The 27,350-nt window shown below is 37.5% G+C and overlaps 1 protein-coding gene across 9 annotated transcripts in view; it reads right to left on the minus strand.

The window, feature by feature from the left end:
• Marchf1 (membrane associated ring-CH-type finger 1) overlaps nt 1-27,350 on the minus strand; it is an 858,714-nt gene that overhangs the window by 544,952 nt on the left and 286,412 nt on the right. Inside the window, exon 3 of one of the 9 annotated variants that reach the window (XM_039094634.2) lies at nt 10,080-10,182. The exons of the other annotated variants lie outside the window; for them this stretch is intronic. The gene's annotated coding sequence lies outside the window, so the exon portion shown is untranslated. The remainder of the gene's footprint in view (nt 1-10,079; nt 10,183-27,350) is intronic. 9 annotated transcript variants of the gene reach the window in all.

Below are 27,350 nucleotides of genomic sequence, written 5' to 3' on the forward strand. Positions count from 1 at the left end.
GTACTGTATTAAATAAGTAGGGAGAGAGTAGGCAGCCTTGTGTAGTCCCTGATTTTAGTGGGATTGCTTCAAGTTTCTCTCCATTTAGCTTGATGTTAGCTACTGGTTTGCTGTATATTGCTTTTACAATTTTTATATTTTTTGTGTTTAAATATAGGCCTTGAATTCCTGATCTTTCGAGGACTTTTATCATGAAGGGATGTTGAATTTTGTCAAATGCTTTCTCAGCATCTAATGAAATGATCATGTGGTTCTTATCTTTGAGTTTGTTTATATAGTGAATTACATTGATGGATTTTCATATATTAAACCATCCCTGCATCCCTGGGATGAAGCCTACTTGATCATGATGGATGATCGTTTTGATGCATTCTTGGATTCAGTTTGCAAGAATTTTATTGATTATTTTTGTGTCGATATTCATAAGGGAAATTGGTCTGAAGTTCTCTTTCTTGTTTAGTCTTTAAAAAAATGGGGTACAGAGCTAAACAAAACATTCTCAGCTGAGGATTATGGAATGACCAAAAAGCAGCTAAAGAAATGTTCAACATCCTTAGTCATCAGGGAAATGCAAATCAAAACAACCCTGAGATTCTACCTCACACCTGTCAGAATGGCTAAGATAAAAAAATCAGGTTACAGCAGATGCTGGCTAGGATGTGGAGAAAGAGGAACACTCCTCCATTGTTGGTGGGATTGCAAACTGGTACACCATTCTGGAAATCAGTCTGGAGGCTCTGCAGAAAATTAGATATTCTACTACCTGAGGACCCAGCTATACCTCTCCTGGGCATATACCCAAAAGATGCTCTAACATACAACAAAGAAAAATGCTCCAGTATGTTCATAGCAGCCTTATTTACAATAGCCAGAATCTGGAAAGAACCCAGATTTCTTCAACAGAGGAATGGATTCAAAAAATATGGTACATCTACACAATGGAGTACTACTCAGCTATAAAAAACAATGACTTCATGAAATTCATAGGCAAATAGAATGAAGTAGAAAATATCATCCTGAGCGAGGTAACACAATCACAGAAAAACGCACTTGGTATGCACTCATTGATAAGTGGATATTAGCCCAAAAGCTGGAACTACGCAAGATCCAATCCACACACCACAGGAAGCTCAAGAAGAAGGATGACCAAAATGTGAATGCTCCCACTCCTTCTTAAAAGAGGAAAAAAATATCTGTAGGAGGGGATAAGGAAGCAAAGTTTAGAGCAGTGACTGAAGGACTGGCCATTCAGAGCCTGCTCCACATGTGGCCCATATATATACACAGCCACCAAAGCTAGATAAGATTGATGAAGCTAAAAAATGCATGCGGAAAAGGACCGGATGTAGATCTCTCCTGAGAGACACAACCAGAATATGTCCAATACAGAGGTCAATGCTAGCAGCAAACCACTGAACTGAGAACAGGAACACCCTGGGGGGAATTACTCCAGGGCTCCAACTGCATATGTAGCAGAGAATAGCCTTGTTGGGGCAGCAGTGGAAGGGGAAGCCCTCCCATGGTCCTGCCAAGGTTTGCCCCCTAGTGCTGGGGAATATAGGGGGCAGTAAGGGGAATGGATGGGGGGAATAACTGTATTTGGGAGGGATAGGGGATGGGGGCTTATGAACAGGAAACCGGGAAATGGAATAACATTTCGAATTTTAAGTAAAAAAAAAATATCTAATAAAAAAAACTATGATGTATTTTAAAACAACATATCCGTAATTACTGACAGTGTGACATCCTATCAGATCTCAGGCAAGAAATTTGGTTTAAGATCTCAAATGTAATTATAATACAATTTTAGTAGCAGCATACATTGGTAGAATCATGATATTCTATAAGTAGGTAGGTCACATGACACTCACTATACAGCAAATTCTCCTGGGTATTTTTCACAAGTTTTATGGGAGCATTTGTATAGTACATGAAGTATATATATATATGTATATATATATATATATATATGTATATATGTATGTATGTATGTATGTATGTATGTATGTATGTATGTATGTTCTGCAAAAGCACTTAGCCTTGGAGCTCTGAAGCCTCAGTAAATCAGTGGAAGTGCCACATTCTGCTGATTTCTCTGAAACTCCTTCCTTATGCTCTGTCGCGGGAAAGCCACATTTATTTTTAGACACAGTTTTTCTTTTAGAAATAATTGTTATGCATGTTTATCTCACCCTGCAGCCCAGAAGTTCTCTGCTGATAGAATTATGTCTACTTCATTAATTTCTCTGCCGCAGCAGTCACCCTAATTCTCTGGACACATGGAGGGTATAGAAATTCTTTGTTTTGTGGACATAGACAGTAATTACAGAGGCTTGATTCTGTATGTTTTATAACAAAGACTATTTGCTGAGGACATTTATAATTATTGTTGCAATTAATTTTTCAAAACTTTCTAGTAATTCAGAGCTGTCATTCTCAAAGCATGGTCTAAAACAGGTAACATAAACATCACCTACCAGTTCACTGTCAGTGATGATTTTATGGGGTGGACAATAGTAAATAAATGCCTTAGATATACAGATTAGAACTCTGCAGGTGGGAACCAACAGCCTGCTTTCTTATACCTGCTTTCTTGGTGATGCTGAAGTAGACTGAGCTTTGATAAATGTTAGCTTAAATAGCCAAGATGAAGAGGGTTTTGAAAGCTTTACACTTTCTAGTTTTCACAGAATACGATGTAATCTGTTGTGCTTAAAATTAGTAACAGTATTCATTTGAGAAAATGTACCTTATATCAGTTAAATGCATGCTTTGGATTTAGGAGGCAAGATATCTACTCTCCATGATGTCTTACTTTAAAATGTTGCTATGGATGTGATTCCTAAGACAGGAGACATACTACAGAATGCTATTACAAATAGCAGTCAATGGTTTTCTCTTAAGCTTGCCAGTTAAGAGGATGGCTATGTTTATACAGACTTTCTTGTTTGTCTTTTCATTGCTTATTCTGGGACACGATCACAGAATAACACTCTGCTATTCTTCAATCTAACTCTGTACATGTGAAACAAGTGAAGATTTACAACCTGCTTAAGATGAATCATGCCAGGAAAGGAAAGTTTAAACTCCAGGGAATCGATGTTAGGCACTTGGGATTACGCCCCGAGATCTCTCTGATCGTTTCTTATCTTCTTCATCCATTTCTTTTTAACTTTAAATTTTTTTAATTTGAAAAAAATCTACTGTTATCACTCAAATATCTCAAGAATGATTGTTCCGAAGCAGGTGGCAACCTTTCTATAGTTGAAAGAGGAAGCATCGAAGGTGAGCATGTGAAAATGAAAATAAGCTCACAAAAATCAATACATATTAAATGCCAAAACAGTCAAAATGCAGCAGTGTCTACACCCTATTGTTCATGGTATTCCCATCTCACAACCCAGAAGCAGTTGCCATGGCGTTATCTGGAGTGAGACGGGAGAGCAACTGGAGGTTTGATGCTTTATCAGTGAAACAAAGCATAAAATTTCCCTCAAGAAATACTGATTTTAACCAAGAAAATGAGAATAAATACAATTGTTTTCTAAGCATTTGCAGAGGTGATGGACATGGTGTAAATAGAATGTATCCAAATTAGCGACATTGCCATGGAAAATTTAATATTGCCATGTAGGAAATATAGATCAGATATTATAACTAAACTCTGAGCGTCAAACCAGCAACTTAAGCAAAAAGCAAACAACATAAACAGAGGCTCACTTAACTTTCTAAATTTGCACAACTTTAAATTAAAATTAATATTTGCTTAGAAGAATGTATTAGTTAACTTAGGATTGATGTAGTTTAATTTCTGTTTTGTTCATTGTTTAATGCAGCATGGCATGGCATAGATAGAAGTATTTTGAGTACATGATAAAGAAGCATATAGTCCTACAGAGATGAAAAGCATATGTGGTCATGTAATATATGCTCTATTCCAGAGTTTCTTTACTTATCATATTGTTTCAAATAAACAAAATCCCCATCTCAATATGGATAAGTGACTTGTGAGTGTAAGGTTACACCGTAATTTACTTTATACATGCGACAAGGAGACATAGTACCAAGATCTATAAATACCATAGCATTTAGCCAACAAACCAGACTGCCATAGCAAAAGGACTTTGTCATTCACAGTAAGAGAAGGGTGAGTATGACTGTTTTCCAGTACTGGTCCTTGGACTTGCAATATCCCCCACTTGATATCACAGGGCAAGAGAACTACATTTATATGACAGGAGAAGAACCTGAGTTCATCACAATGTCTGGCTATGGCCTTGGCTCAAAAAGACACATAATTTCTGGACAGCCAGCAAATCTATCTTATGTCCTAGATGGAGGTGCTATTTCCATTTTCCAATACTAATCACTCTAAAATGGGGTTAAACAAATACTCCAGATAATAAACATTGACTATTTCTTTGTATAAGATATGCAAAAAAGGCTTTTAGGGAGTGTGTGTGTTTTCTATCATATAAGAGGTATTTAATTTGATTTTTTGTTTAATATGAGGAAGACATATGATCCATTTATAAATATCATTTCTAGAATTGCTTGATGCTAAATATTAATATATTTTAATGTCAAATATGAATATAACTACTATATCCCTTCCTTCTAAAATCAATCAATAAATACTTCATTGTGGCTTTCATTTATTTCATAAAGTATTAGAGCTTAGGATATGTCCCATAATAAATTCATAATTCAGTATGAATATCTTAATAGAACCACAGTACACACTTAAAACATGCGAGTGAATGCAACTTTCAGCACATTTTAATAAGAGGAGTAAGTTTAATTATAGCTTAGTGGACCAATTGTGTAGAACAAGGTGTAAAAAATGCTGAGTTCTCTAAAGCAAACACAGAAAAGACTTCCTTGGGAGAAGACATGACCCTAAACGAATGTCTTGGAGGACAGCAAGAAAATGCAAATTAAAGACATATTAACATTTTTATACATAGATTAAAATAAAGGTTACTGACATCCATCTAAGTTAATCATTATTTCAGAAGACTTATCTAAATTCTAACAGACAGCAAGAACACAGAGAAGCCAGTCATATACCATGGAATCACTAATTCCTTCAGCATCATGAATGAGCTTAATTTTGAAAATTCTTTCACACCTGCGCATCCACATGTGTCATGACACAAAGGTATAATCTGTTCTCACATTCTTGCTATTCTGATTGTATGTGTATAGAAGTTCATTATGTACATGTATATACATATACATATAAACATATACATACAACTATTAACTGTATGTATGTGTTCTTGAATCTTTTGGACAGACTTTCATGGACACTTCTAAATGAAGTCATGACCATCTCTCAAGGCTCAGCCTTAATCTAAGGGTAACATATTGCTATTTTGACAATTACATTACATTATTCTTGTCATTAAAAAGTATTTGGGACTTTAAAATATTAGTGAATTATATATTAATTGTATTTTGTCATTTTTCTATATTTCAGAAGTTCAGTTTCTGTTCCTTTGGCATTTATAATTTTATGCTCCTATGTAACTATGTTTTTCTCCACAACACTATCTAGAATGTCCAAAGTTCTCTAAAAGTCCATTATGATTAAAGTATTTTTTCTCTGCACATTACAATAATACAAAATAAACTATACAACCTCGCAAAAAATCTGGAAAGAGAAGGACTGTGACATCATGTTAGCAAAATTAGATTTTAAGTATATAGTTCTCTGATTTTCCATTTACAGTCAGTCACCTTCCTTTCTTACCTGGAAATCAGCTTTGCTTTTATAATAGAAAAATTTTAAAAACAAGTCTATTCAAATATTTTTTCGTTTGAAAAACTATAATTTTTCATGTGTGTATGTTTATGAGTCTGTGTGTGTGTGTGTTAGTGTGTGTGTGTATGTTAACATGCCTGTGTGTGAGAGCATGCACGCATAACTGGAGGTTCCCGCAGAAGCCAGAAGAGGGCATTAGATCTTTAAAGCTGGAATTTGTAGAAAACTTTGAGCTGTCATACATGAGTGTTAGGAATTTGACTCAGGTCCTCTAGCAGAGCAGCAAGTGTTCTTAATTCTGACCTACCTTGCCAGCCCTTGGACACCTGTCCCCCTCCCCATTTAGAGTTTGAATCTACTAAGCACAATCCTATTGAATTCAACATTAAATCTCATAAAATTTGTCATCAAAAACTGTAAATTGAAGCACATCACAGCAACACTGTAAAATTAAAATGCAAGAACTTAATAGATAAGACAGTCAACAAAGACAAGAAGGGACCAATAGCAGAGAGATTTAAATGATAAATGGCAAATTTAAGGAGAAATCAAATTCAGAAGTAAAACTGTAATCACTCTATCTAAATCATTTGATTTCCCATTTATTGTGGCTCTCAACATTTCTAATACAATTCAATACAGTTCTTCATGTTGTTTTTATGATAAAATTATTTTTGCTGCTACTTCATAATTGCAATTTTGCAATTTTTTGTGACTTTTTTTGAGAAAAAGATTTGCTAAAAGGGTTGTGACCCAGAGGTTGAAAACCCCAGCTATAAACGTAAATTAGCTAAAGGAAGCCAGAGTATTAATGAGCATAAATTTGTTTCATAGCTTAATTCACTCTTTCTTGGATAGACTGTCCTCACAGTGTGCTTGCCCTTAATATTCTTTCTGAGAGTGACACAGTATGCTGATAACATGTGCTTTTTCTAGTTCATTATGACTCCATTTCCTCTTGATTTATATATCATGTTTGTAAGTCCATCAAAGAGCCATTTTGTTTTTAACAGCAGTTTACCCTACTCAATCATAAAACTTAAAGTTAAACCTTAGTGGCTTTGTCTTCCATTTTTGTTTTGCTTTGTTTTGGTGTTCTCTCTCTCTCTCTCTCTCTCTCTCTCTCTCTCTCTCTCTCTCTCTCTCTCTCTCTCTCTCTGTTTTTGGTATTTCAAGACCTGGTTTCTCTGTGTATCTCTGGCTGTCCTAGAACTCACTGTGTAGACCAGGCTAGCTTCCAACTCAGAGATCAGCCTGTCTCTCTGCGTTTTCCTCCTGCCTCCTGCCTCCTGCCTCCTGCCTCCTGCCTCCTGCCTCCTGCCTCCTGCCTCCTGCCTCCTGCCTCCTGCCTCCTGCCTCCTGCCTCCTGCCTCCTGCCTCCTGCCTCTGCCTCCTGCCTCCTGCCTCCTGCCTCTGCCTCCTGCCTCCTGCCTCCTGCCTCCTGCCTCTGCCTCCTGCCTCTGCCAACAGTGTGCACCATTACTTTCCTGCTTGTTTACTTTTTAACACCTTGCAGATTTCAATGTATTTATCACAGCATCTTGCCATTATTATCCAATGGAATTCTTTCTGAATTCTACTTCTTTGTACTTTGCCCATTAAATTATTGCAATCACTATCACAGAATGAGTGAGATTCTCTCCCAGAAATAATTTTTCATCTTTCTTTCCTTAAATTTATCAAATCTAATTATCTTTTATGTGTCCTTTTAAAAGTTTGTTTTTACATTTCTGTTGTTGTAAAAATATAAAAGATAAAAAGTTGGGTTGTCTTTTACCCTGCATGGTCCTCACCACAGTGCCCCAAGATATCTGCTAGATACCTTGGTGGAAACACATCCCAACTCCTTAGAGGCCCAGAGTCTCCAGCCACTGCACACTTTTCTACACTCAAACCATCACATAAAAGAACACACAACACAATAATCTTTGACCCAATTGGTAAGATATAATTGCCCACTTAAACATACAAAGCCCGGTACCATTCATCCCTTGAGACCATTAATAACAACCTGTAAATACACAGAGTAGAATCTTAACGTCAGCCTCCATTGTCCTGCCACGTCCCTCCTGTCTCTTCTCCTCTCCGTTTCAGTCTCCTCCTCTTTCTTCAAACTTCTCTTCCTTCTCCTCCAATAACAGGCCTCCTTCTATCCTGTACCTGCCCCTCACCTGTACTTTACAAATTCAATGGAGAGAAGGTTCTGGTGAAGTCACCTGATTCCTGAGTAAGTGACTGGGCAGCTGTCCTTGGGGCAGTGGAATTAGCATCAAAATACAGATAACTTCAGGGCAAACCACAACATTTCCTCCTTTTTGTCCAGTTAAAAGGCCTTTTCACTTATATATAAATTGAGTACAATTATTACCATTTTATAATCTGTCCTTACCTACAAAGAAGCAAAAAGAAAGAAAGAAACAAACAAACAGAGAAAAGCACCACTATTTTAAAAATTCTAGCCCACAGAATAACTATGCTGATTATTAAAAGCCAATGTTTATTTTAAATTATTAAATGGCAAGTACCCACTGTGTAAACATTAGCTCTTAGTTTAAGAACACTTTCTGGTTTAATCTTTCTAATCATCTTAGTAACCAGATGTTATAATCTACTTTGGAAGTTATATAACTAGTGATTAAAGAGAACTTAATTAGTGGTAATTTAAAAAGTGTTAAAGACTATCACAGGCAGAAAGCATTGTAACACCCCACAGCTGGAATCTCCTTTCTTCTGACAGACTGTAAACATGCCTGCACACCATGTGCTCTCATTTCCCTACAGTAAACTGGAGAAAACCCTGCCAGAGTGTCTCACAATTTTCATAAACAGAGGAATTACAAACTATGATGAAAGGAAGCATTATCATGTAATCCTATCACAGATGTGTGGTTATTTGTAAGTACACTTGCAAAGACACACATGTGAGAAATTTTATGTTTGTTTCCAGGGCTTCTTTGCATGTTTTCACAAATTAACATATCGTAAAGTCTTGATTGTATGTGTCATCTTCTGAACATCTTTCCTAAGCTCTGGGTTTGCATTTTCAAGTGCTACTCGACATTTCCGTTTGGTGGCTAATATTAACCATGTCAAGTCTTATGTGTTCAAGTAAAATGAGATCACAGCTAGCCAGTGTGCCTCAATGCTCCCTCTTGCTGTTATATTCTGCTAACAGCCTTGTTTCTCTCATATGCCTTACCCTTGTCATCACAGGTATCATTCACCTTTTCCTCTATTCGTAATCAACTCCCTGGCGCTTTATCTTCACATCAGACAGCCAAACTGCTTTTGCTAGACTCTGAGGTATGCCACCATGACCACTCAAATACTCAATGACCATCAGATAACATCACCAGAACATAGGGCACTGCTGGGCACGTGGTGTTTAGGGACCAATGCAGAGGAAACCAGACTTGAATGTGCATTTGAATAATATTTATGATGTCTTCAGTGAATCACATTTGATTGCTATTTTAACTCATATTACCACATCTTCCCTCACTTGGCATCATTCCTTGGAGAGGTGGCTTCACTGTTACTCATCATGGGAGGACAACTTGGCACTGTACTTCAGGTGCTTTTAAGATGTTCACTCCCTTTAACCTTCTAATTCAGCTCCTTACATTTTCATCGTTTACATAATGTTCATCTCAATGGTATTTGTAAAATTATGGAAAGTATGTCTGGAAAGAGATTTAATGTTTGTTAGCTGAAATTTGTTTCATCTACATGTGGTAATATTGTTTAACCAGTGGTGTGAATATTCTTTACAGAACGCTCAACAAACCGAGAAGTACAATTTAAGAATGAAGAATAGTTTGGAATGCAGTACAAAGAATAAACCTCTTAAATGTGTTTACTAAGTTCATCTAGTAGACAGACCAGAATGCCAGCTGCTCTTACTGATGAAAGATGCTCTCACCACCTTATTCAAGTATTTTTCATTTTCTATATTTGTATTCTTTTATAAGAATATTTATTTTTGATTTTGCTTTTAAATATTTTGCCTGACTCTGTGTAGTGTCTGTAGACCCTTAAAGGCCAGAGAAATATATAGGTTTACCTGCAATGGACGTTATAGAAAGTTTGGTGCTTTGCCATGGTACTGTGACCTGAACTGGTAGGGCCATCTACATCACTAGGATTCACCTTTAGTCACCGAGTCATCTCTGAATCTCCTAGCTTTTTAGTTTTTTAAAAAATACTGGATAATGTTTTGCATCTTAAGAGGGTGCCAAATAGTCTATAAAGTCCAAAACTTTGTTAAGAAAATAATGAATATTTTCATTAAGAGTAATTCTCTACAACTTACAAAGGTTAGGGACCATTCAGAAGAAACATGACTAGGAAGCAAGAGAGACAGTATTGGTCTTAGAACAAATTCCAGAGTCCAGATGATCGACTGCCATGCAACTCTGAAATGTGCACAGAGAAAGAAGACAATTCAGCGACTCTTCAGCAGTCCTTCTACCACGTGAGGAATTTAGAGAGAATGAACCAAATCATTAAAATAAGGAGACTTTTTACAGTAATACAGATAAAAATATCTTTTCTTTCTCTCATATATCTTTCTAACAATGCAAAATAATTTCATTTGTACCCATGTAAAATTGATACTGTAGCAATACTACAATGAAATTTTATCTTTGGAAACTGTGTATCCTGTCTGTTATCTATCACCTATGATTTATATCTATCATGTCTTTTATATATCTATACATCTCTACCTGTCATCCTCCATGCATCATCTATATGACTATCCTTTCTGTCCTTCTGTCATCTATATTAAATATATAAATAGAAAAGTCAAATGACAATATCTGATAACCTATTTATGATTTAAAATCCAATATCAATATTCCTAGACAAAATCTCCTAGTCTTATGAATGCATTTTGTTGGTTTTACTCAAAGATTGTACTCCTCTCAAATAAGAAAGATAATACTACCTTCCTCTAGAGTATCTGTCCTGGATGACTCCATCTCTGCTATCAGGATCTTTAACATTAAGGACTTGCTAAGGTTCCTTGGCTGTGACACAGATGTATATAGTATTATGTTTAGGACATATTATGTACATAGTATTATGTTTAGGTCACTCACATGGCATTTCTCTCTACATCACTGTCGGAAGAGTGGGCAGGAAGAGAGACTGAAGTCCCCGAAGACTTTTCACCTTTTTACTATGAGTAGAGGATTGTTTTGTTTGGTTTTGTTTTGTTTGGTTTGGTTTGCTTTAGTTTGGTTTTGTTTCTTGCCTCTGACTTAGAGTCCTATACCTTCTGCCAGCATCTCTAACTGCCAATCTAAACTTATTCTACAAGCAAGGGAAACACGCAGATTCATGCCAATTCTTGATTCTAGGGTCCCAAATAGAGTGGCCATTAAAAAGGGATAGAAGAATTAGAACCAAAGTGTGATAGGTATATTATAATAAAACCATGAGAGGAGTCAAGTCATTCTCAAACTTTCTTCAGAATCACTTTTTCTATCTATGGAAAGATTAAATAATACCTCACTTTCAAATGTAATGGGTGTCAAATATTATCGTTTTCACTTTTCTTCTCTTTTGAAATTCTCCTAGGACTGAAGATGTAAATCATTCACTGGATATTTGTATAGCCTGTGCAATACAAGGTTCAATTACCAGCATGAGAGTGGGATGGGCAAGCTGTACAATTAAATCTTATAACCAAAAAGTAAGGGGCTATAACAGGCTCATCAAATTCTTTCAAATTTTTAGTTAATAAAATGAAAAGCAAGTTGACCTGAGAAAAGCAAAGCGTGTGGTCTATAACATACAATATCTAGTCAGTAATAATGCTATTTGCATCTATTAGAGAAAGGTCGGCACGGGAGGGCTACAGCAATAGGTCAGCAGTTCAGAGCACCTGCTGTTCCCAGGTTCAGTACCCAGCATTCAGATGCTGGCTTACAATGACCTTTTCCTCCAATCAGTTCTAGAGTGTCTGACATGCCATTCTGGCCTCTGTTGGTATCATTATGTGCACAGTGCACAGAAACTCACAAATGTATACACGCAAACATATAGATATCAAACAAGAAGGCAAATCTCATTTTTTATAAAATGAGAAATGTCTACATAAATGCCCCCATTTAGATGAGGTATTCTTTGATGTGGTTTCAGATTAAAGCACATGATGTGTTCATAGTCGAGAACTATTTCATATGCAACGCTGTGTCATATAGAATTTGAGGCAGAAAACAATGAGTCTAACATTTCTCCTTCATTGCTGCTATGTCTGCATCCAGAAAAGGCCTTTGAAGCTTGTGGCAATGCTCCACAGGATGCAAGCAAGAACAATAGGCAAGGGTGAGCAGACAGGCACCAATTCCCAATATCACCTCTCTCATGGTTTCCCAGTTTGTACACATAAAATTGTTTTGTATTTGACTGGAAATAGTTGTATATCATGTTTGCTTGTAGTCCCAAGCCACTTTGAGTTTGGGAAAAAGTCACTTTCCTAGCTGTACCTAGCCCACAGGAAAAATTTAAAGTAGTGCTTCACTGCAGTTTCCAAGGGTTATTGCCATTATGCTGAAATAGCTTCATTTTGGTCCATAAAGAAACAGTTCAAGCCCCTCATGAGCCTTTTTACTTTTATATATTCTCCTTGTTCCACATACTTTTTTTTTCCATTTTGGTTTACACTCTGGAAGATGAAAATTGTAATTAGGTGCACTTCACCCACCTTCCTTTTGTAACATTGGACTCATTTCCTCTCCATTTTAAACAAGCTGTTATTTGGGCTTCATTTGAAAAAAAAAGGCATCTGTGCCTCATTATGTCATGAGGAGGTCAACGTGACTTGAAAGAGCTGTGGTTATTTGAACACTGCTCCTTACAGTACCATGGGATATGAGAGTTGCAAGTGACGTTGAGTGCTCTCTATTCTAGTCCTCTTTTCAAGGTGTTAGGGACTACATAAGTGGAAGGAATAATAATATTAGCAAGAGAATACCAAAAGCTATAGTAAGTTAGTAAATCTATGCTCTCACAAATAGAGTTACAAGTTCCAACAAGAAATTAAGTGTAGGCTACCTGTGCTCGACCACTTGCCAATATCAATCAAGGCCACAGTTACTGAGTTTTCTGTCCTTGAACTTGTTCATTATGTGCTGTATATATATATATATTTATAATATGAATGAATAAAAATGTAAAAGATAGCAGTCATTACTAAATACAGATTTATACAGAATGTTTTAAAACACATCTCCCTTTGCATTAAGTCACACTAAGTATCCTTGATTCAGTACAGTCAATGTATAGAAAACTTTCATGTCTATATGCATGCACTGCCATCACTGTGCTATAACTCTGTTATGACACATTCAAGATTTGCTTTATTCGCAATGGACACCTGCTTCATGTAAGACCTTGGAAGTTTGGATCATTGTATGTGAAGTTAGTCTATCTTTCTCTACAACCAAGCATGCATTGTTCTTGCACCTCATCTTTATATCAACTACCACAAATGCATAGCTTTTTATAATATTGTGACACTTCCAAGTACTTATAACTACTTGTAGCAGGAAAAATGTCCAATTATAGCATGCAGAAGTGTTTTAGTTTTATAGTGTCTGTGTGTTCTAGTCACATTTTGTAACTTCCCTAACACAACGCTCTTCTGACACTGTTCGCTTTGTATCCTACAACCAGCAGAGGACCTGTGTGTCTTTGTGGAAAGGTCCTTTTCTAAAGGACCATCCATATAGAGCTGGAATAATAGATGGTATCTGGCAATTTACTTCCTGAGCACATCCCACAATTAATTCAAACACAATGAAACACATTGAGTTGTGGTTCATTCTTGCCAGAAAGATCTTCCAGGAAAAGTTCCCATGAGAACGTTTAGACTCCTTCTTAGGATCCTTCACTTCCTCACTTCCTCTTTCATTTCTCTCCTATACGTTACCAGGAAGACTTCCAAGCAATTGTGTTCACAGGGGCATTCATATAAAGTCCATCTCCAGAAAATCCAACCTAAAATGGGCACTGTGGAGTCCTTCTTACCTGAATATTTAGAACAGCAACTCGGGTGGAAGAGCTCACACACACACAGCTTCAGATCCTGTGTCCACTCATCACAATAGGATCTTTTCTCAGATGCTAATTTCATGCACACCACCACGAGGTTAATTCTCTCTGATTGTCCTAGTAATTTTAGCCTTAAATTTATATTTTGGTAGAGAAATTTTATGAAATAAAGGATTAAGACACAAGTCTTAGAAAATGTTTGATCCTGGATTCTGTTGCCTTCTTATTCCTCCTCCACAGGACAGGCAGGTTCTCAACCTCTCATTTCTACACCGAGCAACCAACCATTGTCTTCTTTCTACCAAAAGAAGTCTAGGTGTGAACTTTGCAATGATTACAAGGAATTGCCAAATAGAGAGACAAGTATCTCTGAGTGTTTGTACCTACCTCAACAATACAATGTTTAATTAAGAGAAACAGAAATTCACCATAGCATATCAAGAGAGAAATTACAGAAAATAACAAAAGGTTTCAGAGACACCCTAACAAAACATGGCATGAAGCTGATCATTTATTTCTAATGGAAACAAAGACTTCAAGAGATTAAATTAAAAGTATTAACTCACGTTTCTAGAACAAGGAGATTTACCAACTGAACCATGCAATGAAATACAGTCTAGTTGTTAATTCTTGGTCTTATAGCAGACACTTCTAATGATTTAACATAGCTTCCATTTCCTTCCTGTCACTTTTGTCTAAGGAACCTATTTTCCTAGTCCCATTATTTAATAAGGAACAGAAGGTTTTTTTCAGTCTCCTTCATGTGTACATATGGTAACAGACCTAAGGTTTGTTCAGAATATGTGAGGAAACATGTCCATGAAAGCTTCTTCAGGTAACTCATGGAATATTCTCTTCATTTATCTTTTATTTACCCTATAGGATCCAATCTCTTACATGAAGCAACCATCTTGGTTGATAAGGTAACACTGAGGATAAAACCTATGGGCTAAGCTGGCGAAGTAGAGACAGAAGGCAGATCTCAAATGAAGAAACCATACCTGCCTTGGATCGCTTACAACCCATAATTTCTTTATCCAAGATAAAAAATACAAACTTGCATATCACTATAAGTTTTTTTCCTGTTATATGTAAGCAAATTCAACTTTTGCTAACAAAATCATTGCAGTCATTTTCTCTTAATGAAAGTTCTAAGGTATAATCAATCTTTGAGGTGTACTCTTTTGAAAAATTTAGAGAAGTTAAAAAAAAAAGATCTTAGGTTTTGTTCCATTCCTTGGTTTGAAAACAAGCCTGTTAAAAAGTTAATTATCCAAGCCTCTTTCTCCAGTGAGACTGACAACTTTCAAGGTAGTAGAAAAGAACGGAGAGCACAGTTGGCACAGTGTCTGATGCAGACATCCAGAGATACAGAAACCAGTGAGTCACAATGATGCCTGCTGAACCTCTTTGTTCCCTAAAATTGCAAATGCAGATGCATTGCCAAAAACTGCAGGTGTCTCATCTATGCAGAGTAACAAGATCTTCTTTCCAGTTGAAGTCTGGGTTGGCACAGGAAATGTTCACCATCTGAAGATACCAAAGGCCTTAACAGCTTTAAAGGGGGCTTACAGAATAGAAATTCTTGATTCATGTTTGATGTGTGCACATAAGAGCTGGTTCAACCGAAGGACAGCAGCAAATTTATCTCCTGTACTGAAGGGCACAGCAGCTGCCAGGTTCTCTGTGGTCCGCTTCAAAATATTAAAATGGAAGGTTAGTGGTTCTAAACTATGTGTCATATTACGGAGGAACACATTCAATTTACTTCCTCCTGCACCACTGTGACATTTCCAGGACATATGGCTTTACCAAGTGCTTCCCAATGTGTTCGGATTCTTTCTCTTAGCAGTGTGATAAGCAGTTCTGCAGAATGCTTCCAGACCAGGCTCTTCGATTGTCACCAGTCCAAATTTTTGATAAAATTCTACCCCTTTGAAGTTGAGACTTCCCATTAAGAATTCCACAGGATGGAATTCATTTTTAGCATGGGTAAATAAAACATGTTTCTTAAACTCTTTTGGCATTGTATAAAATTTTGGCAAAACTTTCTAGGCATCGCAGCTTTTATACAGCATCAAGCTTAGCAATCAAATTAAAATTGAAAAACATATAAGCTTCGCTTATGTTTCCAAATCAAAATTGAAGTGATGTAAATAAACACAGATGTTCATGGTTATAAGAGTGGCTAATTTTTGTCAATTCCTATCAATGGAATCTTAATCCGAGTGTTATGTGGTAGGAAATTCATGAATCTGAATTATTTGGTATTTTATGCTATCCCATGGAATAGAGACTACTCCAAAATAATGCAAATTTGCTCATAAACGTTAATATTTTTATACATATAGAGAAAATGGAGGGAATGAAATATGCCTCAGTCAGTTCACAGACTGGAAGTAGACAGTTGTTCAGTTTTTAGGCCTCTCATTTATTGTTGCCATGATCATAGTTACTCTTTTTATATTCTTTCTGTCCCCATTTTCTCACATGCAAGATAAACTTATCGATAGTATGGTAGATAGTTTAGTAACTACAAAATTCCATTTTCAATTTCAAGTTTTCTTAGCTTTGTTTTGATGCTATATCTGCCTATATTGTAACTTTTGTACAAAGAAAACAGGTACTCAGCAATTCAAATGCCATTTCTCTCCTGCTCCTGCAATAACCATGGTTTCTCAAATTTGTGTGCTAGTCTGACAAGTCTAACATTTACTTATGACAGAGGAGTTAAATTTGGACTGATAATTTAATTTCAATATAGGTTTCAAAAACATAAATAAAAGATCTTTGGAAATTTTAGTAGATACTGATCACCTTAGAGCAAATTTTGATGTGTCCCAAACTAAGCTAACAGAAAGCAATACCTCAGGTAACAGAGATTATAACAAAATATTCATATATTTTATAGATCATATTTCTCATATTACTTATAGTCTTAGAATAAGGAATAATAATGAAATATAGAAATACTTTATTAATAAGGAGAAGTACCACATAAAGTGCAAGATCACAGAACTTGATTTATAGCTACAATAAATTTTCTGTTATAAAATATAAATAATTATGATTCTTCCAATAACTGAATGACTTTCACTTAGAAAAGTTACAAATGTCTCTGAAGGTCTCAAGAAATAGAAGTAGCAAAAGGTTTATGATGACATACTATATTTCAATTCAAAAAGTACTTTCTTACAATCTTATATCAAAGCCAAGGTAGGTTTGACAGGATACCTAGAGAGATTCCACCCCATTCCACCATTTAGAATGATCCTTTCATGCAGATACTATACTGTGACTTGCTAAATATGTGAAGAATGTCTCTCACAATCCCTAACCATTGTGTTGATGTCCCTAACTGTGTCCTTCCCAAGTGTGATCCTCAGAGCAATGTAGATTGACTTAAAATATAAAAATTAAAAAAAATCCTTGATCACAGGGTAATGTTGAATAATACTCTACACATAGGCTCATGAAGGTGAATGCTTAAGTCACCAGAAAGTGGCGCTATTGTGAGGTGTGGTCTTGTTCTATAGAATAGGTGTTACTTGTTAGAAAAAGTGTGCCTCACAGAGGTTGGGCTTTGAGGTTTCAGAAGGTCAAATGGGGACCATCTCATACTCTCTCAATCCTGAGTGTATATCCTCAATTCCTTCTCCAGCACCATGTCTACCTGTGTGCCCCAGGCTTTCTGCCTTGCTGATATGAACTAAACCTCTGAGACCAGAAACAAGACCCCAGTTAAGTGCTTTACTTCAGAAAGCTGTGGTCTGGGTTGGGGATTTAGCTCAGTGGTAGAGCGCTTGCCTAGCAAGCGCAAGGCCCTGGGTTCGGTCCCCAGCTCCGAAAAAAAGAAAAGAAAAAAAAAATCTCACACAGAAAGCTGTGGTTTAGAAGGAGTTGCTGTGGTTTTTGGTGTCTCTTCACAGCGCTAGAAGGTTGACTAAGACAGATTCTACAATTAGTCTATTGCTTTGTTCTTTGAGCCATTTGGCATCCAATGTTTTCTTTAAAAACAGCTGTTTTCAACAGTACTGTCAAACCAGTTAAGGACTGTGAACACAGTTCAGTGGTAGAGTGCTTGCCCAGTATAGACCACAGCCTAAGGTTCAATTACATTTCGGCCCAAACTCTTCTATACATTATTAGCACTGGCGTAAGTAAAACTAAGTTACAGAATTTCAGACAACACAGAATGGCAGCATTCGTAAGTTTTACCTCATGATGCTTAACATTAGTTATGCTGTTATTAATGATATGTAGAAACATTAAATAAGATCATTATCCGTGTAGGCTATGAAAGATATGAGGACATTTTTTAGTAGAGAACTGGGCAAAACTTACACATTTAAAATAGAAATGTCATAGAATTTTTCTAGAATGTACATACCCATATAAAACCAACTTTGGAAAATTTAAAAGCTGTTTAGTCGAGAACATAGGAAGGGTTCAGTGTGGCACTACCACATACTCTGGTTTGCCAGGATGATCTCAGTTCACACAAGCTGATTGACATCTCATATTCAATTTTCCTCTCATATTGAGATTGATCCTTCTTTAGATGACAAATTATGTTTTCATCTCAATGGCAAGGAATTGTTGATTTGGAAGGATTTAGAAGGGGTGCAAACTGAAATGATACTCTTCAATTATGATGAATTAAACCCTCAAGATATAGGTAGAATTATGCAATCTATTTATGTTAAGTCAAATACCTCAACCCATTCTAGTAAAGTTTCCAAACATGAGAATCTGGTTTGATACTGTTCTATAGACTAGTCAATATACTATGATTTTTAATTTATATTAAATATATATTTATTATAACATAATAAATAATAAAAACCTTCATTTTTCTTCACTTTCAAGGCTTTTCAATAAGAAAGTTATTAGGTCTTCCTTATCATGTAACACTAGGTGAAAGTAATAATTATCAATATCCATCCTTGAAGGCATTAAAAATTATTTTTTATATTTAAAAGAAAATTGATAAAAAGGTATAATTTCAATTGACCCAGCATTTTTGGTAAGGATTGTATTAGCTTTCCCATATATGGGAGCTAAGTGAAAAACTTAGGTTTTCCCTGTAATTTCTTTTTTAAACAAGAATCGATAGCGACTGAAGATAAATAGTTTGGGGCTTGAGGAAATGGCTCAGTGAGTAAAGCTCCCGCAGTAGGAGCAACACATGCTGAGTTCAATCTCCAGTTTCCACCTTAAGCCAGGCACTATGCTATGTGCCTGTAATTCCGATAAAGGATCTCTGGGGATTGCGGCAGCCAGTCCTGTCAGATCAGCATGTTCAAAGTTCTGTGAGAGACTGTGCCTCTAAACGGAAGATGGCAAGTGCCTGAGGAAAATGCTCACAGTGGACTTCGGGCCTTCATGCTTACACACACACATACATAAGCATATATACACACACACAGATAAGGTATAATAGCCTCAAGTGCTTATAGTACTGGCCAGTAGGAAACCAAACTCTGTATACAGCTTGTCTACAAATCACGTATAAAGTCATAAGCAGAGTACACAAAATTCGCGGACTTGTAATGAATATTTAAGGTCTGTTCCGTGCCTTTGTGCGAGAGCCCTCGCTGTTCTTTCTTTCCACGTGACAGCTCTTTGTACTGTTGCAGATAACACAGAGCTTCTTAGTGGCAAACTTTGCTTTTAAGATTGCACAACTCGCCGTGTGTTTTTGGCGCCTGCTGTAGCACACAGTATATGAAATAGAAATTGACACCTTCTGCTTTCCAACTTATATACTCTGCTCTGTGAGAGAACTGTTTCATTGCGTCTTCTATGAATATTTTAGTGTGGCGAGACAGCAGAATTAATATCAGTTTTAATGCTGAAAATATGACTCAGGCATCTGAGGCCAAGAGGAGAGGTCATTAACTCATTTATGCCCGGAACTTTGAGTTACTAAAAAAATGTATAAAATATAGTCAATCTGACAGACAAAAGCCTTGGCTTCTCCTTTGATGCATCCTGAAAGGTGCAGGAGGGAGGATGGGTCTTTACCTGTGACAAATGAAAAGACTCCACCACCACTTCCCAGTGTTTCTTGAGCTTTCCTATCAGCATCATTAGTCACATAATGGTTCCTTTAAAAAGAGATAAACTTTAAACATCCTCATCATTCTAGTCTCCCTGAAAGGAAACCAGAGCATTATCTTCTTTTCCAAGCAGGGACATTAAAACCCTGAAGTTAAATAACTTATCTTAAGAGGAAAACAAAACCAATCAAACAAACAAACAAAGAAACAAAGAAAAACACTATGGTAGGGGCCTCAATCCTTGATTCACAGGAGCTCATGTCAGCTGAGACGATGTGCTGAGAACCTGCTAATAAAGGCTACGAAAACGATATTAACATAAGTGGCAGGGGAGAAAGCTGAGGGGATAAAAATATTTGCTATGCAAGTATGTAGATCTGAGACCAAATCCTCTGAAACTACACATGAACCATAGACGCATTAATACAAAACCAAATACTTTAAAAATATTAAGATGAAAAGTGTAATTAAATTAGTCAAATAAGATAATAAATATATCATATAAAATGCATTAGTAGGGATGTTAAGCACCATAAAAACGAAGAAGTATGAAGCTCATAATTGATTTGACTATAGGGAAAGGTACTGATTGAATGGACCTCACACATCCTGATCCTGCCACCGAACTATATTCTACCCCAGGAGTGAGACTTGAGGTTTGCTGATATTAGCAAAGACAAAAAGGGGACAAGGAACACTGCAAGAAGGAAGCACGATGCAAATGACGGGTGGGGTCAGGCTGCCATTGTTTTCTTTTTTTAAATTTATTTAATACTTAATAATAATTCTTTGGTTTCCGGGCAAACATCCCCCTCCCCCCTCCCCTTCCTTATGGGTGTTCCCCTCCCAACCCTCCCCCCATTGCCGCCCTCCCCCCACCAGTCTAGTTCACTGGGGGTTCTTAAGTGTAGTCGCATGTGCATCTTACATGCATTATATGAGGCTTGAGTTGGAGACTAGGCAGACAAGGCTTATAAAATGCACATTTAAGACAGGAAGGAGGAAGCCCTGAATGTCAGCTGAAGACTTCACGGCATTGCAGGGATGCAGGATCACTAACGTCCCATGGCAGGCAACGCCCAGATACACTGCTTCAGAAACTGAGCTTACGCGGAATGCTAACAACAGAGATATGTGCTGAGGTGTCACTATGGCTTAATGATTTTGCTAGGAAATTCCTAGTCATTATTCATTAGCATTTTTAGCTTCATTTAAAAACTGTTTGTGGGAAGGAAAAGAAATGGAAATCAGGAGTTTAGTGGCTAAAGAGATGGCCCAGTGCTTAAGAACACTTGCTGCTCTTGCAAAGGACTCAACTTCAGCTCCCAGCTCCCATGCAAAACCACTCACAACCCTTTTAACTCCAGTTCCAGAAGATCTGACACCCTTTTCTGAGCTTTGTGACTCTGCACTCAAATGTACCTATTCCTTTGCGCACGTGCGCGCGCACACACACACACACACACACACACACACACACACAGAGAGAGATAGATAGATAGATAGAGAGAGAGAGAGAGAGAGAATTAAAATTGAAAAAGATCATTAAAATATCGAGTTTAATTTGTATATGCTTTTATCAGTGTTGGAAGGCTGTACATAAAAGTGAGGTGTGGGCTTATGGATTAGGTAAGGATCTCCCTAGTGTTGTGTTTTATGAAAGATAAGGAAGAAGGAATATGTTTCATAGAGGCGCAGTATGGTGTGTGTGAAAGGGAGTGCCTTTGTGGGCCCATGCTGAGGCATCCCTTCCCCTTGAGGTACCAGCCACAGGATGTTATAGTATAGAATAGAGTTTAAGTCATAGGGAGGGGAGTTAAGGGACTACTAGAGGCAGAAAGGCAGAGAGAGAGGGAGAGAGAGGGAGGAGAAAGAGAAGAGAGACCTCTTAGACACACAGGATGGACACATATATGGCCTTCCAGAGACTATGACAGCATGCATAAGGCCTGCACAGGACCCAAGTCAGAGGAGGTGCCAGCACCGAGGAGAAAGGAGACACAAGCCCCATCCCTAATTCAGACGCTACCTCCAATCACTATTCACAAAGGGAAAATTAATTTTCTTCAGTATAGAAGGGGAGGGGAGGGGTTGGGGGATGTTGGCCCAGAAACCGGGTAGAGGAATAATAATCGAAATGTAAATAAGAAATACTCAAGTTAATAAAGTTTAAAAAAAAGGGGGGGGTCTCACTGGGGATTCAAACCATCCTTAAGGGCAGTCTCCATGCCTAGCAGTAAACGGCCAACAGAAAACAAATTCAATGATATTTCTGTCGGAGCGTTTAATCTTTATTTTTTCATTTTTTTAATTTATAGAACTTTTATTTATATATTATGGTTTCAAATTTGGTTTTTATGGACTTTCGGTGTGTGTAAACGTCTATCTCAGGCCCTGTACATGCTTCTTGTGCTTTTTCTTTCCCTTCTTTGAGGGAAGGTTGGGAGAGGGAAGAATGTCTTCGGTTTACATTTCCACATTGTTATTATTCATCACCATAGAAAGGCAGGACAGGAACTCAAACAGGGCAGGAACTTGGAGGAGGCAAGAGCTGATGAAGTGGCTGGACGGATGCTGCTTACTAGATTGCTTCCCCAGGCTTGCTCAGCCCTTATAAACCCCAAGAACACAAGCCCAGGGATGGTACCACCCACAGTGGGCTGCGCTTTCCCCCATTATTCACTAAGAAAAGGCCTTACAGTCAGATCTTAGGGAGTTATATTCTCAACTGAGATTTCTAGTCTTTAAAATCCTCTAGCTTGTGTGTCATGTTGACATCAGACTAGCCAGTACACCAGGTTAGCCTGTGGTACAGCGCCGATCCCAAACTAAATGATGCTAAGGGACCCTCAAGACCAAAGATGCTAGTTCTTTCAACATGTGACCCCGGGCTTGAAGAATGTAGGTGAACATCCAAGCCACCATCATCTTTATCTACTTTCACTTGAGTTTCACCCAAACAGAGTCTGACTTGGAGCATTTACCTGTGGGAATTGTATTACTTAGAATAAGGTTGAAAGTCTTATTTTCAGTAGACATAGGAAAGAGTTGCAACTCTGAAACTTGTGTACAATTGGAGTTTTGCAGTCTTGGGGCCAGGTGGGCAGGAACTATGTCAGTCACTGCTGGAGAATGGAGCTGTGTGGATTTCACAGACATGAGGTTGAAAGAATCAAATGAATAGAATTCAGGCCTAGCTGTAAAGGTTTGATTATATTATCTCATTTATTTTCCTATTTTCATTTAGAGGCCTGTTTGTACCGAGAGAGAGAGAGAGAGAGAGAGAGAGAGAGAGAGAGAGAGAGAGAGAGAAGGTGTTATAGAAGTGGGAATGGTCTGGGAAGGATTGGGGTGGGAAAAGTACTACCAGAATATATTGTATAAACTGATTCATTTTCGTTGTTTTAAATTATATTTTTAAATTCTTATTTGTACATTACATTCCTAGTAGAGTTTCCCCTCCCTCCACTCTTCTAAGTTCCTCCATCTACATCTTCTATCAAGCAGATCACCTATGTTCAATTTAAAAACAGAAATGTCCAGATATATATAACAACAGAAATATGTTCCAAACACAAGTCTAAGAAGCAAAACTATGTCTGTAACAACCACCCCAGAATCCTAGGACTCTGGAACAATTGGCCAAGCAGGATCATAATTTGATCAGTCTCTGATAAAGTTGTTTGATATATGATTTGCATTTTTATTAATAATAATAATTCATTCATTTATTTCGAAATGCGCTCTTGAGAAACTTAGACTGGCTTTGAACTCTCTATTTAATGGAGGATGACCTTGAACCCTTGATTCTTCCAATCTAGTTCCTTAGTAGTCATTTCTTTCTTTCTTTTTAAGTCCTCAGTAGAACCACTTAATGAAAGTTAAATAAGAAGCTTCAAAGCCTGCCCCACCTGGAGATCCAGCCCATATATACCCACAAAACTCAGACAATACTGCTGATGCCAAGAAGTGATATATCTGTCTCCTGAGAGGCTCTGCCAGAGCATGGCAAATACAGAGGCAGATGCTCCCAGCCAACCATTGAACTGAGAATAAGGTACCCAATGGAGGAGTTAGAGAAAGGATTGAAGGAGCTGAAGCGGCTTGCAACCCCATAAGAACAACTATACCAACCAACCAGAACTCCAGTGACTAAACCACACCCAAAGCCATGGACAGACCCATGGCTTCAGCTGCATATGTAGCAAAGGATGGCTTGTTGGGCACCAGTGGGAGGAGAAGCCCTTGGTGCTGCCAAGGGTTGATGCACCAGTGTAGGGGAATGTCAGGGCGGGGAGGCAGAAAGGGGTGGGTGGGTAGGGCAACACCCCCATAGAAGTAGGGGGAGGGGGATGGGATAGGGAACTTATGGACAAGAAACCAGGAAAGGGGATAACATTTGAAATATAAATAAAAATATCCAATAAAAAACAAATAACAAAATTCCATTTATGTGAAGAAAAAAAGAGGCACCACTTCATGAAAAGCTGACACAACATTCTCATTCCATGAAGACACAAAGGAAAGCCTTTCCTCCTTCATTAATAAGGTTTTCTCATTCCTCTCTTAGCTTTTGAGTATACCAAAAGCATGTGATGTTGGGTGGTTGGTCCTCTTCTCTGTTTGAAAGTATTGACAATTTTGAAATGTTAGAATCCACCTATCAAATGATATATATTTGGTTGACAACTTATGTTTACAATAGAATGAAATATGTTTTCATTTAAAGGTATAAAGTAAAGGGGGGATATAAAAGTGACAATATTTTTATTGATTCAATTATTTATTTATTTCCATTCCCACCACAGCTTCCTCTTCCTCTTTTTCTCCCACTCTTTCCCTCTCACCTTTCCTCCCCTCCCATCCACCTCTTCTCAGAAAAGGGGAGGCCTCCCATGGGTATCAACCAGTCTTGGGTTGTCAAGATGCTGTAAAACTAGGCACATCTTCTATTGAATCTAGACAAGGCAGCCCAGTTAGGGAAAGGGATCCAAAGGCAGGCAATGTGGTCAGAGACAGCCCTTGCTCCAGCTTTAGGAGTCCCACGTGAAACCCTAGCTGTACAACTATTACATGTACACAGAGGGCCTAGGTATCCCATGTATGTTCTTTGGTTGTCATTTCAGTCTCTATGAGCCACTATGGACCCAAGTTAGTTGATTCTATAGGTTTTCTTGTGGTGTCCTTGACCTCTCTGGCTCCTTCAATCCTTCTCCCCCCTCTTCCACAGGATTTCCTGAGCTCTGCCTAATATTTGGCTGTGGGTGTCTGCATAGTTTTTATCAATTGGATGAAAGGAGAGAGTTCTGGAAGAGACAACTGGATTGGGGTGGAAGGCATCTCTGAGAAGAGCTAGAATCCTAGGACAATGAAACCCCGAGGAATCTATGACTAAGACACCAGGCATAGGGGCTATGGAGCCTGAACCAGCTGTGTTCAGTAACCAATTGGAGGGATCCGGACACCAACCCAGCCATGAAACCTACACCCAAAATATCTCCTGCCTACAAGATGTACAGGGGTAAAACAGAACTGAATTTGGCTAAAGAGCCAACCAGTGACTGGTTCAGCTTGAGACACGTGCCATGAGAAGGACACCACCCCTGACACTACTAATGATATTTCTCTATACGTCCAGACAGGAGACTAGCATCCCTGTCACCCGGGGTATGAAAAATTTTATTTATCAATTTTTGAAAAGAAATAAAAAACAAAAACAATTGTGCATCAACTCCATCTTCAGTTTCTTTACAATTTAGGTGTAATTTTTATTATATTTATTTTATAAACTAATATATATTATTGCTTCATAAGTAAAAATATGTTTTTATAAGCTTGTAACAACAAAAAAATAGCACCCAGGACTATATTTACATTGACTCCGACCTCTTTGCCCATTTTTGATAGTGATACAATGTTACATTTCATGGGGATGCCTTGAAAGTCAACATAAAACAGTAATTACAGAAAATTTACAAAAAGTGGAATGCATGACAGCAATTTTATTCCATAAGTCTATTCCACCTGCATAACATCAGCAAACAGGTCAACCAGTACCTTGAGTAAATAGAAGTAGTAAAGGTCTCAGCTAGGTGTGTGGTCCACATCTACAACCACAGCACACAGGAGGCAGGTTCAAAAAGGGTGCCATGAGTTTGAGGCCAGCCTGGGATACATATTGAATTCAAGAAATTACTGGACACTTTTGAAATGAAAGGTTTATTGCTCTGGTTTGTGTTTCATTTCTGCTCAGCTTTAGGCCAACAATGTTGGCATGTGTGAGGTGAACAATAGCTTGGAAGTTGGTTCCACAATGGGGTGCATTTCAAGCACAAGTTGTGTTAGCATCAAGAGGGAGATTCTAACAAGCTGCTTTGAATGTATAGTGCCAGTAGAAGGCTGTTAGACACAAACAGAGACAGATCAACAGCCATGGCGGTGGAAAATATCCTTCACTAACACCCAGCCTACTCTGACATGACTGAAAAAAAAAAAAAACTAGCAAGTTCCTGGAGCTGCCTAACTGACTGCCCATCATTTAAGCAGCCTATGTTTGTTATGTGTTACCAATATGTTGTGGATTACTGTTTCATTTTGTGAATCTCATATAACATTCCTCAAACCCTTTTTTAATTAAATTGCATTATTTATTTTCATTCCAAATCTTGCCCTCTTTCCCAGTCTACCCTCCAAGAGTTCTTTACCCACCATACTCTCCTTCCTCCACCAATGTTTTGTGGTTTGTTTTCTTGAATTCCTACCAATCCAATATATGGTAAATGGTATGACATTATTACTTCATATGCTGTTAATCATATTTCTAGGGAAATTGAGCCTTTTGTCTACATAAATTCTTTATATCTCTTTTTGAGTTGCTAGCATCCCCATGTCATATTAAATCATATCTTCATGTTATTTCATGATAAATTATATTGTATACATTGATATTACCACTTGGTATTTTGTGTACTAAAATACTTTCTTATTGTAGATTCTTCAGTTGATGTATGACTGTATTATTTCTGTAAGAACATTAAGAAACAAGATAGTTCATAGGGAGTTACTGAAGTGTGGAGAAAACGTTTACACTTTCAGAAACACTGAAAATTGACAAAGATCATCAGAGTGATTCAACTTCTCTGGCAGAAAGTAGTCAAGGATTGTAGAGAGACTTAGAGAGGCCATCTATACATCATTTAGTCCCAAGGTAAGTGTATTTGCCTTCTTTTTCTGTATGACATACTTCTCTATAAAATCCTTTTTCTCAGTACATTATGCGGTGGACACCTAATAGAATATTACCAATATAATACATGTAATATTTATTGAACCTAACTCAATAAAAAGAGCAGTTTCTTGGTCATCTACTCTAGAAACTTTCCTAACTGCACTCATTTGTAAAATAATTAGTATAATTAGTATAATCAATTTATGTACTTTTTCATATATATCTACTTAGC

The sequence above is a fragment of the Rattus norvegicus genome, chromosome 16, assembly GCF_036323735.1.
Source record: "Rattus norvegicus strain BN/NHsdMcwi chromosome 16, GRCr8, whole genome shotgun sequence".
NCBI lineage: Eukaryota > Metazoa > Chordata > Mammalia > Rodentia > Muridae > Rattus > Rattus norvegicus.